The following is an 18,723-nucleotide window of genomic DNA, read 5'->3' on the forward strand; positions in this document are numbered from 1 at the left end:
AGTTGGCCGTGATAAACACGGGCCTTGGCTTGTGCGGGTAGTAAGGTGAGCTGGCTCCTGCCTTCCTGACAGACCAGGAGCTGGAGAGCTTAAGTGGGAAGGCCATGAATAGTCTTCAAACCTGTTTTACTTGCATACCTTCCTCCCAGTTTTGAAAAGCCATGATACCTTGATTTTTTTTTAATCTGAAGTCATCATCATTATATGTAAATAGTCTCAAAAGATTTATCTTACCATATATTGTAGATATTGACATTTAAAATGAAAATGCTGGGCAGCCTGGTGGCTCAGCGGTTTAGCGGCACCTTCAGCCCAGGGCATGATCCTGGAGACCCTGGATCGAGTCCCACGTCAGGCTCCCTGCATGGAGCCTGCTCCTCTGCCTGTGTCTCTGCCTCTCTCTCTCTCTCTCTCTCTCTCTCTCTCTCTCTCTCTCTGTGTGTGTGTCTCTCATGAATAAATAAGATCTTAAAAAAAAATAAAATGAAAATGCTAATTGTTGTTTTCAATGTGTCCAGTGAAATCTGGATACCATAGAGACTTCATCACAACCATTTTCCCTATTCAAAGATATCTTAACAAGCTTTGTAATATTATATCGTTCTTTTTGTTCCTTAAACTCCATTCTATGTCTCCCATAGAATTTTATCCTAATATGAATTTTATTTTCTCAGAAGTATTACTGGTCACCCTATTAAATACTATCTCAGCATATTACATGTATAAATATTCTTTCTGTTACCATGGAGCTCTAAGAGTTTAATGAGCAAATGACGTATATATTAGAAACTTTATTTGGACCATCTCTTTCAGTGAAATGAGTATGTGTTTATGATGACCTGGTTGAAGAAACGGATTATCTAGATGTTCCTTTGTTAGGTGGGCAGAGATTTTTACACCCTATAGTAATACCCCATGTTGAGAACTGTGCAAGGTCTGAGGATTTTACAAGCTAGCCCGCCACAGTTTCATGGATGCTGGCAGAAGACGGGAGATAATTACTCACAGCAGTAGCAAGAGCCAGAATATGACCACTTCTGCATGTTCCCCGAGCCCCAGTTTCCTCAGGGTCAGTGTTGGATGGGCCCAGATGGATGCCAGCTCATGCCATAGACTGCATTTCAGGAGAAGAATTCTGATCTCAGGAAACCCAAATCTTACAACGGTCGGTAAGTGTGCCTTTCATTTGCTCGAGTGAAACATTATTATTCTGGACGGTGTATTAGTTTCCTAGGGCTGCTATAACAAAGTGCCACTAGTTGGGTGGCATAAAACAACAGAAACTAATTCATCTCTAAGTTCTGAAGTCTAATAAAAGTGTGAAATCAAGGTGTTGGCAGAGGGATCTTCCCTCTGAAACCTGTAGGGGAATCTCTTGCCTTCCTAGCTTCTAGTGATTGCTGGCCATTTTGGTGTTCCTTGGTTTACAACTGCACATCTCCAGCCTCTGTTTTGTTGTCACATGGCGTACCCCCCCTCTCTGTCTTCACATGGCTGTCTTCTTGTAAGGACACCAGTCATATTGGACTAGGGGCCACCCTACTCCAGCATGACCTTATCTTAACTAATGCAATGACAATATTTCCAAACAAAGTCCCATCCTGAGGTCCTGAGAGTTAGGACCTCAGCATCTTTTGGTGGAGAGGAGACATAATTCAACAGTAACCATGTGTGCACTTTGCTCTCAAAGGGAGACACTGTGTCCCAAGGATGCTCACAAGGACACAAACATCCCTGAAAGTCCGAATTAAAGACAGTGCCTCACTCTCAAGACCTGCAGAAACATGAAACACACACAGAAAACTGACTCCTAATGTAAACTTATGGGGGAGAAGGGCAGTTATTAAAGAAGACAGAAGTAGGGCAGCCCAGGCGGCTCAGCAGTTTAGGGCCACCTTCAGCCCAGGGCGTGATCCTGGAGACCCGGGATCAAGTCCCATGTCAGGCTCCCTGCATGGAGCCTGCTTCTCCCTCTGCCTGTGTCTCTGCCTCTCTCTCTCTCTCTCTCTCTCTCTCTCTCTCTCTCTCTTGCTCATGAATAAATAAATAAAATCTTTAAAAAAATAAAGAAGAGAGAAGTAGCTTAATTCCACTAAAGGCTCCTTCAGAGACTCATTTTGGGAAAGAGTTCATAGGGAAGTTGAGGACCTGAAATTGATTTCCTAATGATGATCTCTATTCTTGCATATCTTGAGAAATAATCACTACTACACCCTGGGTAGTAGACTCCTAGTCCAAAGATCACTATTATAAAAGATTTGGAAGAGTGCTTGGGTGGTGGTGGCTCAGTCGGTAAAATGTCGACTCTTGATTTGGGGTCAGGTCGTGACCTCAGGGCTGTGGGATCAAGCCCTGTATTAGGTTCTGTGGCGCAGCAGGGAGTCTGCTCGAGATTCTCTCCCTCACCCTACTTGCATGTGTACTGTCTCCAAAATAAATATATCTTTTTAAAAAGGAGATTTGGAGGTGTGTCTGGGTTGCCAGATCCAGTACAGCCTGAGGTATTTTTTTTTCAACTTGAAGTATTCTTGGTGTTACAATATCCCTTCCATTTTCTTAAACTGTCAGAGAAAGCTTTCCTAAAGGTTGCAGTTAGGCTGAGAAGTGTCATCAGAATTAAAAGAAGGGTCTCTACCTTTGCTTGAGTAGAGGCAGAAGAGGAGTAGGCAATAGTAGCTGGAGGGAGACCACATCCAGGAATGGCAGGAGGTGGTTTGCAGCAGAGCGATGGACAGCCTGTGCATAGAGAGCATGGACTGGTGAGGAGACAGACGCCTGGGGTGGCATCCTGACTTTCAGAAATTGTAAGGAGAGGGATTGCCAAGATCCTGGGATTTCAGCAGTCAAGCATGATGAGGAGTTAAACTTTTCTTAAAATGGGAATTAATAAATACGTGTGACCTCAGTTTACACACTCCCATTGTCAAAGTCTGGACACACCAGTTAAACTTTTTGATCAAACTGTATATGGCTAAGTTGATGTGGAATCATACAATTCTACAGTAAATCATTAATGCAGACCGAGTGTCTTATTTCCATATTTTTAACAACTGCTTTCAATAACAAGGCCACTTTCTGAGACTCGTATTTGTAACCATCTGGCTTAGCAAGCACAGTTGTCCTTGGACAGCTGGAGAAGGTGATTCTTTATGTATTTTTTAATGTTATTTTTCGTTTTAACACCACGAATCTCCAGGAGCAATATCATTTCATTTTATCAAAGCTGAGCCTCTGTAATCCTGTGTACTTTTTAGAAGGATGATGATATTGAGGAAAAGAAGAGAACTTTCTTGTCTGTCCTCAAGGAATTAACTCCAATGAAGTTAACTCTACAGCAGCTAAAGAATATCTAGCTTCAACAAATTGTATAGATTTGTCAAACTTTACCTACAAGTGAGAATTGTAACAATATTGGAAAATTGTCGACCACTTAGAGGCTGATAAAATTCTTCTTGGGGGAAAGTATAAATGATTGGTAGAAATGCTTTGAGAAGGTGCCTGGTGTAGAATTGGTCTGGCTACCTCCAGGATTTTCCTTTCACTTCCCTGGAGGAAGAATTGGGGGGTGGGGAGTGGGGGAGGAAGGCTGGCGGGGTAAAATGGAGAAAGGAGCCGGGAGGTGCTCCCCGGCCCATGGAATTAGACCCTTGGATGGACCACTGCAGAGGTGGCCAAAAATGCCTGAGAGGAGGGCTTTCAGGGGGCTGGTGGAGAGGCTGCAGGGTAAATGTCTCCCTTCTTCCCTATGAAATCTTTAGCAACTTTTGTAGATTTTTTTTTGAGGGGTGGGGAAGGACTTCCAAGGAGGGAAAATGAGAGTGGACATCTAAGTTACATGTTAGCAAGGGCGATATTTTCTTTCATGCCCCTTCTGTCCCTGAAGTTATAGTAAGAAAGGAATAGTGAGGGGGCGCCTGGGGGACACAGGGAGTTAAGTGACTTGATTTCGGCTCAGGTCATGATCTCTGGGTGGTAAGACGGAGCCCCTGGTCGGGCTCCACGCTCAGTGTGGAGTCCACTTGGGATTCCCTCTCTCCCTCTCCCCTCCGGCCCTCTCCCCGCTCTTTCTCTCTCTCAAATACATAAACAAATCTTAAAAAAAAAAAAAAAGAAAGAGTGACGAGTCCTTTCATTATCAACAAAGATCTCTTGAACTGTAAATCTGATCAGGGCTTGCCGCCTCATCAGATGGTGGATAACTTACATTTATCATGCATATATCGATTATATTGGAAGGTATTAATGGAAAGGCAAAATATAATCAGTCTTCTATTAGTTTCCAGCTCTACTGAGGTAGATTTGACAAATATACATGTATTAAGCTTACTTGGAAACCACTTTCCACATACTACCTAACAAAGGGAATTAGTCTTAATGGAAAAAAAAAACAAACAGCTATTTTCAAGGCTTTTCTTTCCTTATTCCAATCTGTGGGCATACCTGTTAAATTTCCTAATATCTTGGCCTCTTTTGTTTATTTATTATCACTTATTATATATATCACATTGAAAGTATTGTCTTAATTATCTGGAATTAATGAATATTTAGCAAGTGGCGGGCAGCCCCGGTGGCTCAGCGGTTTGGCGCCACCTTCAGCCCAGGGCCTGATCCTGGAGACCCAGGATCGGGTCCCACATCAGGCTCCCTGCATGGAGCCTGATTCTCCCTCTGCCTGTGTCTCTGCCTCTCTCTCTCTCTCTCTCTCTCTCTCTCTGTCTCTCATGAATAAATAAAATCTTAAAAAAGAAAAAAGCAAGGGGCAAAAACACACTATTAGAGCCATTTGCAACGACATGGATGGAGCTAGAGAGTATTATCCTAATGGAAATAAGTCCGAGAAAGACAAATACCCTGTGATTTCACTCATATATGGAATTTAAACAACGAAATAGGTGAACATAGGGGAGGAAAAGGGAGAGGCAAACCATAAAGCCAACTCTTAACTATAGAGAACAAACTGAAGGGTGCTGGAGGGGAGAGGGTGGGTGATGAGCTAAGTGGGCAATGGGCATTAAGGAACGCACTTGTGATGAGCACTGGGTGTTGCATGGAAGATGAATCTCTAAATTCTGCTCCTAAGACTAAAAACCAACCAACCAAACAAACAAAATAACAACTTTCTTTCAACTTAAAAAAAAAAAAAAAAAAGCACTCTTTTAGAAAATGTTGCAGTTTCCCAACAATGTTATTGACATTTTGATCTTGCTTTATTTTGGTTTTGGAGCTGGGAGATGTGTCTTAAAATTTTTGGACCCCTTTGGGGCCTGACCTCTCTAGAGACGCTTTATGCGAAGTGGCATAATTGCAAAATCTTCCACCTGGCCTGGCAAAGCTCGAGAGGGAAGTATCTGGAACCGGCCAGTAGAGGGTAGTAGGGAAGCAACAGGGGCCTCCTGAACTGTGGCTTCCTTTCCCTGAGGGCACAGTTAGTGCAGTTTGGCTTCTTTGGACAGCCAGGAGCCGAGCAGTGGGGGAGTTGCTGTAAAAATGACCATGTTTAGTATTAAAAGTTGGGGTATTCATGACTGTCCTTGTAGAGACAGGTATGCAGACAAGATTTGGTTCCAGAGATGAGTCTCTACTGTCATGTCCATTGAATTTTAACCAAGAAATTCCAAACTCTGTCCTCATCCGATGACTGTGCGGTGAGCTTCTACTGACTCAGAACCATTCACGAGTCACTGGGCTCTCACTGCTGCTTCGTTAGAAACTTTTTTGGTTTGTTCTGAGACTCGTGCCTCCTCCCAAAATGATCAGAAAAGAGGGCTTACCGTGCTTAGAGTGTTTAGGATGGTGAACAGAGAGCGCACTTAACAATTTTGGAGGGGAAAGAGGGTCACATGCCCTTTGAATTTGTACAGAAAATACTTCCTCCCACAGAAATGCCCGTGACTACAAGCAAAAGTCACTTCCATCATTTCAAGGGTTCACGGAGACCCCCGTGTGTCCACATCCCCCAGGATAAAAATCTCTGTTGGGGAAAAGCTCTTGCTGAAATCCAAATGAGCTATTCAGGAGTTGCAATGAAGTCCTGGAGGTTAGGGCCATGCCAGAAATTAGTACTGAGTGTCTTCACCTAGACATCCCGCGGGCTACTCAGTACTTGCTTTGCCCAAACTTGCTCACCCCTGGCACCTCTGATTCTTTTCTTGGTATGATTCTTATTCCGGTGACCCTCAAAACTTCAAAGTCACCTCTGATTCCTCTCTCTCCTGCTCAATGTCAGTCTTATTGAACTCCTTCTTTATGTTTTCATTCTCAAACCTCTTCACTGCTTCTTTGTATTCTGGTCCATCCTTCTGACTTTTGCTCGGCTATTATTTTATTTTCAACGATTTTATTTATTTGAGAGAGAGAGGAGGTGGAGGGGCAGAGATAATTTTTTTTTAAGATTTTATTTATTTATTCATGAGAGACACAGAGAAAGAGGCAGAGACACAGGCAGAGGGAGAAGCAGGCTCCTTTCAGGGAGCCCAATGGGGGACTTGATCCCAGGACCCCCGGGATCACACCCTGAGCCAAAGACAGACAGACGCTCAACCGTGGAGCCATCCAGGCATCCCTATTTTGATTTTAAAAGTTCTGACAAAGTAGATCACATCCTGGGCTCTCCAGCAAAATTTCAGAAAGACATTCATTGGCCCATGGTCATGACATAGTATATGGCCTCATCTAGGTCACGGTAAAAATAAGAATGTTGTTTAAGCTGCAGGGGTGGGTCTGATTTTCTGCAAAGGCTTCAGTGTACTTTCTGGAGGGACCATTAAAGACAGGGTGAACCCACTGGGTCCTTTACTACAGTTCTCTATACCTGGTCAAACCACATAAAATCAAATCAGCCTAAGAGGAGACGCAGAGTTGCTTTTTTTTTTTTTTTTCTTTTTTTTTGGTGATGCAGAGTTGGTTAAGTGTTGAGTTGCAGGATTCAGATTTCACCCCTGGACTGTTTAATTTTAAACATGGTCTCTCCCTTTCTTCCCCTTTCCCTCCTCCTCAACCTTCCTCTGTTCCTCTTCTCTTCCTTTCTCTTCCCCGTTTTAAACCAATGACTAGGATAGTGATCACGTAGGTGGGAGGTTGATCTACAGGGGCTTGTACAGTTCCTCCCAAATGGAAAAGTCTGAGATTCTGTGAAACAGATGCACAAAAGGCATTCCCCCTTACAAGGAAAAAATTGTTTGTGTATTGTTGGTTCCTATGCTTCAAATCTCATTTGTTTGGCATCAACTCTGCCTTTGTGAAGAAGAATCCTCTTTTAAGAACTCAGCCCAGGGTTGCTGTGTCTACCTGGCCGTGCTCGTGGGAATTATGAAAGCTTACTCTCTCACAGTCAAGTAATGGATATAAAGGGAAGATAGTACTTATTAATAGCAATTTGATAAATATTTACATGTAGTACTTTTTAGTTCTAAATGGCTTTGAGAGGGACGTCTGGGCGGCTCAGTGGTTGAGCGGGGCTGCCTTTGGCTCAGGGCCTGATCCTGGGGTCTTGGGATTGAGTCCCACATCACGCTCTCCACAGGGAGCCTGCTTCTTCTCCCTCTGCCTCTCTGTGTCTCTCATGAATACATAAAATCTTTTTAAAAATGGCTTTGAGAAGACTGAATGCAGCCTGTTAACAAAAAGCCATTTTGCCTGTATTATTCCTTATCTTGGGTCAGAGGGTATCCCTTGGATAGTCAACTCTGTTCTTGCCAGGTAGAAGGGCTCATTTCAGGAATTACTGATTTTTTCCCCCTTCGAGGCACAGTCTTAAACACTTTACTCATCGTTTGTGGGTTGCATCTGTCCTCTTGGTGCTAGCTCTACATCAGTTTCTATTCTCAAGTATACGTTTAAAATGAATTATCCTCCTATTGCGGCCACACAGGAAAGTACTATTATTAAATTCTTTCCTAGAAGGGAGAAACTAAAGTGTTCTGAAAGGCTTAAAACAGATCTGAGAGTCAATCCCTCATCCTCAGGGTGGCAGGATGCCCCGTAATCAGCAGCTCCCGACCCTTGCTTTGCTGAGAAGGAGCACTATGATGGTAGCTAGGCTTCCTGAGTGTTGGTTACGTATCACGCAAAGCACTTCAGAGGCTTTATCTAACCTACCAATCGTCATATGTGATAGCAAATGAAGGAATCCCATTTTTCAGGTGAGGAAACTGAGGCATGGTGTAGTTAATTAACTTGCCTAAAGTTACACAGCTCGTATGGAGAAAAAGCAGGCGCTGGAATCTGCCTTTATCTGATCCCTTCTCACTTTATTTTATCTAATTTTAAGTAAGCTCTACACCCAATGTAGCGCTTGAACTCACAATCCCACATCAAGAGTCACATGCTCTACTGACCGAGCCAGGCAGATGCTCCCAGAACAGGAGTAGTCCAGCTCACAGGCATGAGGAAGGGAAGTAATCTGGCCTTGGGGAGGTTTATCATTTGAAGTCCTCAGCTCAGCGAGGTACAGATGTTCAGCTGGAGGTGGCCCTGTGTAGGCACCTCTCTTTGGTCACTTTTTTTTTTTTTTAAGATTGATTATTTATTTATTTATTTATGATAGACATAGAGAGAGAGAGGGGCAAAGACACAGGAGGAGGGAGAAGCAGGCTCCATGCCAGGAGCCCGACGTGGGACTTGATCCGGGGACTCCAGGATCGCACCCTGGGCCAAAGGCAGGTGCTAAACCGCTGAGCCACCCAGGGATCCCCTCTTTGGTCACTTTCTGAATATTCTAGATGGATTTGTAGAATGCTGCATGTATGACTAGACTGTAAGGATCAAGTGGCCGGGCCTCACAGCTCTTTTTGCCTCGTGCCAGGCACTGAGACAAGGCTCGAGAACTGTTTGTTGAGCTGAAATCTTCTTTTTCCCTACTCCCCAACCAAACCAAATTCCCTTTATTGTAATCCCTGACCCAAACCAGAAGAATTGTTTTCCATGCATAGATTAAAGTAAAATTCTATTAATTAGGAGCGTAGTCTGATTCAGTACATGGTTTACTGATCTAAGGATTTATTTTTTAATACATTTATTTTAATTTACCTCCTGCAGTTTGAATCTTGTCAGGGGTGTGCCCCCCCCGTGCCCCCCCCTCCCCCGTGCCCCCTGCCCCAGCTGCATCTCATGCAGCTCTTCCCTGGGACACCTCAGCTGTTTCCTGCATCTCGATGGCTCTTCCTTACCCCAAACTGTCTGTCACCCCCCTGTACCTTCATTCTCACCATCAGCACTTCCTCTGGAAGCTTTAGCCCCTTTTCTGCCTGGCCTTGCTCAGTCTCCTTTGGCTGTGGGCTCTTCGATTCTCATCCTTCTGTGCCCTGATTTCTCTTATAAGTGACGGCCATCCATCTCCTTCTCTGTTCTTTCAACTTCCCGAGGCCAGAGGCCAAGGCTCGTTTATACCCAGTGGCTGGGGTATAACATGCACCATGGCAGTGCCTGGGAACGCTGGAGGTTGGGCCCCTCCCACCATAATTTCCATCATCCCACACAAAAGAATTCTATGTTTGGATGCAGACACTTGCCATTTCCCAGCCTTAGGGAAAATGTGAATGTAAGCTCCACAAGGGCAGGGCTCGTTGCCTTCTCACTTAGGCATCTCAAGCCCCTGGAAGAGCATCTGCCAGCTGGCAGGGGCTCTAAAATATCTGTCGAGTTAATAGAGGCATCTTAAGAACCCTGTATTTTCATTGCTCTGGGATGTTCAGTTGTCTCCTAACTGGGTTTGCAGAGTATGCACAAGTCCCCTCCCTCCTTTCCCCAAAGCCTTTGCTCTTTCAAGCCCTCACCTTTGGAAGCTTTGGTGCTGCCCAAGTGTGGGTCTCAATATATCTCTTATGAGACTCCAGGGCTGGAAAACGTCAAGGACGTTTCCTGACAGTACACATGTGGGAACAGCACGGTCCACCTGCCCAGAGAAGGTAAGGCTGGGAGTGGAACGGATTTCCCAAGGCAACTCTGCTTCCAGGAGCGTGCCAGGAATGGTTTATGAATACACAAGCAGTCTGCTTCGAGCAACTAACAAGCAAGACTATCACCTGGAAAATGTTTTTCTTTCCAAAGCTCCACAGATTTTTTGAAATGACAGCATTAAAAAAAAAAACAACAAACAAACAAACAAACAACCAAAAACCAAAAACCTATCTTTGCATTGAGAATCCCAGTTCAGAGACTCCTGGGTGGTTCAGTGGTGGAGCGTCTGCCTTTGGCTTAGGTCATGACCCCGGGGTCCCTGCAGGGAGCCTGCTTCTCCCTCTGCCTGTGTCTCTGCCTCTCTCTGTGTGTCTCTCATGAATCAATAAATAAAACCTTAAAGAGAGAGAGAGAGAGAGAGAGAGAGAGAATGAATCCCAGTTCAGGTATGTATATAAATGAGAGCATTGCCACACGCACAGATCTGTTCCTCCCTCTGTCACTCCACAGGAGGGCCACTCCTCACCCTCAGCATTTCCTCCCAGGTCAGCTTGTCAGGGGCCTCCTCAGAGAAGGCAGCTTGTTGTCATCAGTGGCCAACATCTGGTGGTAGACATGGCTAGCGCACGTAACACAGAGGGGATGTCATAATTAAAGTGCAAGGCATGGTGAAGTGTGTGGCTGTGAGTTATTACCACACTTCTGGAAAATTAGAAAATAAATGGCCTCCAATTTATCACTGACATGTGGGAGGATAATGGTTATATGCTTCTTGAAATTGTCGGGCTCCAAAAACAATATTTGGTTTAGGGAGACAGTGGAGGACTGAAACCTGCCGGAAGGCGAGAAATAGGTCACTGTGATCCCAGAGTGGCCTGTCAGCCTTGTTGTGCAGCTCCTCATGGCCTCCGTTGGTCACCCAATCAGAGAGCTTGTCTTTAGACTAATGCTATTCAACTGGTTGCTATGGCAATGATGGAGTACTGGTTGTCATGGCAATGAAATGGAAATTTGGGGGACCAATTTCTTTAGAGGAGGTGGATTCATTAAGCCCTGTCTTTTCCTTCTTTCCTTAAAACTTGACCATACTGCAGAGCACTTTTAAAGGGGGTCCAGCTTCAAACTCTGTGCATACATTTCGGGATTTATATTATCTTTTCTTATTCTTAGATTACACAGCTTAAATCTTTTCAACTCTGTTATGAGAATAGACACTCTTCCCACCCCCACCCCTAGGTCTTTTATGGCTCATGTTAAAGAATGACATTGCAGAAGCTACATTTCTTTTTATCACTCTAAGAGGGTTTCTGCCAAACTCCATTGAATTCCTCCAAAGTTATTCTGAAATAACTATGAAATTGTATGAAATGGTATGAAATGGTATAAGGTCAGAATAAATTTAATGGATTGTAAACGATAAAGGATACTTTTTTTCCCCCTAGCCTCACTGAGGTATAATTGACATAAAAAAATGTATGTATTTAAGGCGAACAGTGTGATGATTTGTTATGTCTCTCCATTGTGAAATGATGACCACAATCAAGCTAATTAACACATCCATCACCTCACATAGTTATTTTTGGCCTGTGTGTGGTGAGAACACTTAAGATCTACTCTCTTAGCAAATTTCAAAAAAATGTAATACATTATTAGTAACTATAATCATCATTCTGTACATTAAGACACCCAGAATTTACTCATAATTGAAAAATGTACACCCTTGGACCAACCTCTCCCCATTCCCCCACTCCCTGGCAACTACCATTGTAACCTCTGTTTCTGACTCTGACCTTTGTAGGTTGCATAAAATATGAAGGAGACTTACCAATTCAAGCCAATCGCCTACTCCTCATTGACGTGGTTATTAGAATCACACTTTGAATCCTTTGGAGAGGCAGCCGAAAGCCTGGCTCTTTTTTCTCTCCTGGTGCTGCTAGAGGTTTCAGTCCTCTTTGCTTGAGTCCACTGTGTGGGATCATCAATGGGAAATAGATGTTGTTCTTATGTTACATAGATGTGATTGACCTTTTTCTTGAAAGCTCCCAAGGAACCAATTTAGATGCTTATTTTGGATTTCTGGAAAAGAAAGGGTAGTAATTTTAATGATTTGGCCTCGATTGGGGCTCATTAGAGAATTTAGAGAAAAATATATTGGAACACATCTGAACTCACGGACCTTTTCCATTCTTCTGAGATTACTTTGGAGTATGAACATGAACTCTGTGGAAAAGGCTTTTTGGTGCATCTTTTGGGGGGTCTATTTTTATTTGAGTTTGCTACTATAAAAGATTTGCATATTATTCATGACAGTGATTCTTAAACTCTGTTGTGCAGGAAAATCCCCTGGCAAGTGTGTAAAATGCAGGTTGCTGGACCCTATTCCCATTGACAGACAACATTACGTCAGTTTCAGATGTAGAACATAATAATTCAATATTTGTATATATTGCAAAATGATAATGCTTACCACAATAAGCATTCCAGACCTATTGATTCAGATTTTTTTGGGTGGACCGTAGAAATCTGTATTTCCACAGTTATCCGATCTTCAGGCAGTCTGTGGCCTAAATGACCATCAACTAGCTGCAGTGGGAAGAAAAGTCCTCTCGGGTGAAGAATGTGGAGGGAACCATCCTTCCCTTGTTGTTGCCCCCGTCCACCCAGGAAAGTGAGAGAACCGGTTAATCCAGCCTATGGAGAGCACTTGAGCTTTCATGAACACCCACAGGGCTCCTTCCTCCAGATAATGGACTAAAGTGGTGCCTTTATGTCTTCCTGTAGTGGACATTGCTGGTGATACTTTTTTCCCCTGCTAGATTTGTTTCTTATAGGTTGATTGGAAGCCCTAAACACACCAAGGCTGCCCAACAAAGATGAGTGGTTTTTTTTTTTTTTTTTTTGAGTGGTTTTCACCTTATTAATTGCCTCTTACTTCCTGCTGGAGCCTTCCAGCATGGTGTCATACAACCACCATTGGCTTCACTTCTTTTGTCCAAAGCCATCTGCCATAGATTTTGAAGGCAAAGGAGGCTATTTTGATAAAATCCGAGGAGATTATTTAGGACACAGATTCATCTCCTATAACAGAGGCCAAAATAATAGTACTCTAGTCAGATAGGATCTTCCTACCTTGTTTCCCTGTTATCCTCAATACATGGCTTCCATATTATGATCTAAGATCCATCTTCCTTCCTTCCTTCCTTCCTTCCTTCCTTCCTTCCTTCCTTCCCTCCCTCCCTCCCTCCCTCCATCCCCCTTTCCTTCTTTCCTTTTCTCTTCTTGCAAGTGGCAGTTTGGGGAAGGGGTCATAGGTATGGTCTGTGAGGTCTGGGCTCAGGGACAGGAGTGAGGCAAGTGTCCTCACCTAGTCACTGTGGCATTACCCTCAGTGGATTCATAGCTAGATGGCCATCAGGCCTAATTCTCTGGACCTCTGGAGGTTCTCCAAGTTAACAATTTAGTCTTTAAAATAATTCCACTTTTGGGATGCCTGGGTGGCTCAGTGGTTGAGCGTCTGCCTTTGGCTCAGGTCATGATCCTGGGGCCCGCAGATTGAGTCCTGCACTGGGCTCCCCGCAGGGAGCCTGCTTCTCCCTCTGCCTGTGTCTCTCATGAATAAACAAATAAAATCTTTAAGAAAGAAAGAAAAATTCCACTTTTGCTTAGGTTACCAGGGCGATTTTCTTTTCTTGTGATCATGAACTGTGGTACTCTTTGCGCTCTGCAAAGACATACTGATCATGGAAGAACCTTAAGGGGGGGGGGAGGGGAGGTCAAGGCCCAGGCAAAGTGACAGCCAAATTTCCAGGGAGATCCAGAGCCCATTTTGGCAGCCCCAGAGGAGTCAGTCCCAAGATTCATTCCATCCCTCCCCTTGGTAATAGCATCACTTCCTCAACTGAGGAGCCGGAATTTTTCCTTCAGGTGAACTCCCTCCAGCACCAAATGAAGCCCATTTCCTTTGGATCTTTAGAAATGGAATATGCTCACCATGTTTAAGCTAACTTTAATGGAGTTTCCAGCTATCAGCATCCAAAATCTTATTCATAGCATCTTTTTCTTTTTTTACATTCCTTTATTTTAAAAAATAGTTTATTTATTTATTCATGAGAGACACAGAGAGAGGCAGAGACACAGGCAGAGGGAGAAGCAGGCTCCATGCAGGGAACTCGACATGGGACTCGATCCCGGGACTCCAGGATCACGCCCTGGGCTGAAGGCAGACGAGGCATCCCTCCTTTTTATGTACATAAGTATGAAAGTGTTTACTGGAGGGACGACGCCTGGGTGGCTCAGTGGTTGAGCGTCTGCCTCCCACTCAGGGCATGACCCTGGGGTTCTGGGATTGAGTCTTGCATCAGGCTCCCCACGGAGGAGGAACCTGCTTCTCCCTCTGCCTGTGTCTCTCATAAATAAATAAATAAAATCTTTTTTGGACAAGCGTTTACTGGAAGAGAAAAGAATTTCTCATGTTCTATCCTTTTCTCTTGCAAAGAAAAATACAGCATCAACATTAGCTTTAATTAGAGTACCATTATGGCCCATGTAGAATAGAGGTCCTCCTGAAAATCACAGGCTTGGCAGAGACTTTCAGAAATCATTAATGTCATTTCTCTATTCCTGGATTTTTGGATTTGGATTATGTAGGGGTGCCTGGGTGGCTCTGTCAGTTAAGTGGCTGCTTTTGGCTCAGGTCATGATCCCAGCATCAGGCTCCCTGCTCAGCAGGGACCTACTGTTTATGCTCTTTCTCTCTCAAATAAATAAATAAAATCTTAAAAAATAGAGTAGATTATGTAAGTAACAAAAAGGAGGGGGGTACAAGAGAAACCTAGAAGCAAATTAGGAATTGGAGACTGCCAAGAAGGGTCCAAAGCCCTTTGTTAGATTGATCAAACATCTGTTGTCTCTCTCTCTCTCTCTCTTTTTTTTTTTTTTTACATCTATTGGTTCTCTAACCTCAATGGCATCCTATCTCTCCCCTCCATATATTAAAATAATACATTAATTTCTTTTATTATAAAACTAGTAAATTTGTTGTCACTACTAAAAACAAAACAATCACCTATAATCTCACTACTGAAGATAATCATTGTTTTGGGTTTTTAAAATTTTTTATTTATTTTTATTTTATTAAGATAATCACTGTTAATAATTTGGTGTCTGGGGCGCCTGGGTGGCTCAGCTGGTTGAGCATCTGCCTTCAGTGTAGGCTGTGACCCTGGGGTCCTGGGATCAGGCTCCCTGCTCAGCGGGGAGTCTGCTTCTCCCTCTGCCCCTCCCCCTGCTCATGCTCTCTCTCTCTCTCTCTAAGAAATAAATAAATCTTTAAAAAATTAATTGGTGTCTCTATTAATCCAAAATCTTGCTAGTGACAGAAACCCAGTGCAAACTGCCTTGAGTTTAAAAAAAAGGAAACATATTGGCTTACAAAGCTGGTAAATCCAACACTGTATTTCATTTTAGGCTCACCTGCATTCAAGGGCTCACACAATGTCAGCAAAATTTGGTTCCTCTGTCACTTTTTATTTCTCTCCTGATGTCTGTTTTCTCTGTGTTGGCATCATTCTCAGGCAGGCAGGATGGCGTTGATGGCCGCTCACAGTTCCAGGCCTACATCCTATTGACTTAGCCTCCTCAGGGAAAAGAGAAAAATGATTTTCCAAAAGTCAAACAGTAGTCCCAGGACTGGTCCTCCTTTGGCCCAGTTTGGGCCATATGCCTACCCTCGAGTCATTTAATCTTGTGAGAGGGGCAGGATTAGGTACTGCACCATTTTCACTTTCAGCTTGTTACACAGACCCCCTCGCACCCCTCCTCGAATCTTCCATCACCCTTAGAAGGACATCCAGACTCCTCAGTGTGTTCTGAGGGCTCTCCATCAGCTTTGGCTTGCTTTCCTGCTTCAGGTTCTACCCTCTTTTCTTTTTCACTCTGCTACTCAAGCTGGCTTCCTGCTGGTTCCCCATTTCATTTGTACGTCTGCAAATCTCCCTCTTTCAGCCTCATCTCACAGAAGTACCAAGTACAATCAACCTCTGAGCCTTTGAGATATTTCTTTAGTGCATATGAGTTTCCCAGCTTAGGAGTCAACTGTCCCCAGATGCTAGATGAGATGCTTTTTATCTTCTATCTTCCAAAACTGTGTTACTGTGTTATCTCCCTTACTCTCTTTAACCCTTGACTATGTCTTGTGTGTGTGTGTGTGTGTGTGTGTGTGTATTTCAGGTTTTTTTTTTTTTAAGATTTTTTTTTATTTTACAGAGAGAACATGAGTGGGGGCAGAGGGAGAGGGAGGGGGAGAAGCAGGCTCCCTGTTGAGCATGGAACTCGATGTGGGGCTCCATCCCAGGACCCTGAGATCATGACCTGAGCTGAAGGCAGATGCTTAACCCACTGAGCCACCCGGGTGCCTGTGTCCTTTTGAATTTCTTAATAAAAATGCCCTGGGGCACCTGGCTGGCTCAGTCAGTAAAGCAGGCAACTCTTGATCTCAGGGTCATGAGTTTGAACCCCACCTTGGGTGTGGAGCCTACTTAAAAAAAAATGTCCTTTATTAGAGAGGTCTTAGGAGGCAGCGGAGGTAAATGTCTGTGTTCAAATCACCATCTTCAAACAGAGGCTTCTCCTTGAGGCTCTTAAATTCCCTTCTGCTTAAATTAGCCAGAGTTGCCTTCTATTGCTTGCATTTACACGTATTCAGAAAGAATAGTCTTCCTAATAAAGGTAAAGATAATTGTTCTTGAGGGTAAACAGAACCATGAATGGTGTTTTCTTAAGTTCATTTATTTGTAATCTCGAGGCCTAACGTGGGGCTCAAACTCACAACCCTGAAATCAAGAGTCACATGCTCCAACGACTGAGCCAGCCAGGTGCCCAAAACCCCGAATGTTAAGGAGGTGAGTAATAGTCTAGACCAAGTTACTATTAAAGAGAATTTCCCAGGGAGAATTTCCCAAATTCTTCAGACCACAACCGTTGCAAAATGGCACCTAGTGACACCAAAGGGATGTGAACATCGCATTTGCCACCTCAAGAGAAGATGGCTTAGAAGAGACCCAGCCAGATCTTTGGGATCTAAATAGTGGGAGAAAGTGTCTCGTTTTCTTCTTGGAGGGATTTTAGTTTTTCTTATTTTAACAGCAACAGCAACATTTAAGGAAAAAAAAAATCAAGATGCTCAGAAAGAAGGAAAACTTGCTTACCGTGGTGTGAAAACACACAAGCACAAATTCTGACTGAATACACCAAAACAAGTAAAATTACCATTCATGACAGTTCATAAATTTGCACTTAGAAAAAAGAAAGGTTATTCTGTAGCTTGTTTAGAATGGGAGTTTGTTAATGGAGAAAAAGCAGTGAGCTTTATGGCCAGGGAACCAAGTGTCCCAGGGATGAAGGTGAGCGAGAATGGGTTCGGATGTATCTGCTTATGAAAAATATCACTCTGGGAATAATTTATACTAAGTAGAGAAAAATTTCAAAATAGGAATTCAAATGTAGGCCAAGTGCTGGTCATGAGTTTAAGAAGCCAACTGGAGTTGAGAAATAGATGTAGAATGAAGCTATGGGGGGGGGGGGGGGAGTCCTGGCAAGGCGGGACGAGGGGGAAACCTTCCCTAAGACAAGACCCGGGAACTTCAGGACACGGAAATATTGACCATGGTAGAGAGAGAAGCGAGGCTCTGATGAAGTCCCTGCATGGTGGGGTTCACCCCCTTATTCAGTCTTCCAGTTTGACTGCCTGGGTCCCAACCCCCAACCACCAGGTGCAGCAGAATTTGCAGAAGTTCATCTATTCCCCCCTCAGGTGCTCCCTCCTGCGGCTGCATGGAATTCCCCCTGGCTCCCCGTACTCAGGGGATGTAGAAGTCGTCGGGCCCCCCCAGCCTCGACACCCCCGGGCCCCGGCTGCTGGATCATCACTGGCCCCCAAGGCCCCGCGCAGGCAAAGTCCTGCGAGCAGAGCGGTGGGTGCTGGGGCCGCAGTGGCCACATCTGGAGGGGACAGTGCCACGGCAAGCAAACCAGGTCCGTGTTGGCAGGTGATAAAGAGGTCCCAACGGTGGCCCCGAGTGAGGTAACAAGCACTTCAGTAAAAACAGATGCGAGGGCAGCCTGGATGGCTCAGCGGTTTAGAACCTGCCTTTGAGTGTGATCCTGGAGACCTGGGTTTGAGTCCCGCGTCAGACTACCTGCATGGGGCCTGCTTCTCCCTCTGCCTGGGTCTCTGCCCACCCCTCTCTCATGGATAAATAAATAAAATCTTTATTTAAAAAAAAAAAAAAACAGATGCTGAAGGCAAGGAACACGGTGCAGTACATACCCCATGGGTGCCGCTGGGCCTGGTGGGCGTAGGAAGGGCCTTTCCCCTCGGCATTCGTGGGCCGGCGATTCTCTGCCAACCTGTCCACCCGGCAGGACAGAAGAAATCACTGTCTCTTTTCTCTCTTCTCCAGCTTCTAAGGAAAGGCCTAGAGTGGACTTGAAACCGCAGGTTACTGTAAACCGTGCAAACTGTTAATGTGTGACTCTGTTTGTCCCCTTGTCATCACAGCACCGTTACGGGAAACTAGTGGAAGAGCGGGGGCTGCTCAGGTCAAGGAGAAGTTCCACGAGCTGGAGAGCCCCTGTCGGCTTCCGGAGTTAAGGAATCCAGTCCCAGGGAATGAGTAACACAAACGGTGACGCCAGGTGTCCGCACGCTCATCCTGGGTCTAGGCCTCCCTGACTGACAGGCATCCTCTCCCCCCACCCCTTTTTTTAAGATTTTATTCATTTATTCATGAAAGACACACACACACACACACACACACACAGAGAGAG

General features: G+C 44.4%; 1 long non-coding RNA gene across 1 annotated transcript; it reads right to left on the reverse strand.

The window, feature by feature from the left end:
* Positions 1 to 11,484: 11,484 nt before the first annotated feature.
* On the reverse strand, positions 11,485 to 18,339 carry LOC121490404. Its single transcript, XR_005987653.1, has 3 exons — positions 18,224 to 18,339; positions 15,370 to 15,533; positions 11,485 to 11,973 (listed from the first exon to the last, which is right to left on the reverse strand). It is a non-coding gene; the product is annotated as an uncharacterized LOC121490404 (long non-coding RNA).
* Positions 18,340 to 18,723: the final 384 nt, after the last annotated feature.

Source organism: Vulpes lagopus, chromosome 5 (genome assembly GCF_018345385.1).
Source record: "Vulpes lagopus strain Blue_001 chromosome 5, ASM1834538v1, whole genome shotgun sequence".
In the NCBI taxonomy this organism is placed as follows: domain Eukaryota; kingdom Metazoa; phylum Chordata; class Mammalia; order Carnivora; family Canidae; genus Vulpes; species Vulpes lagopus.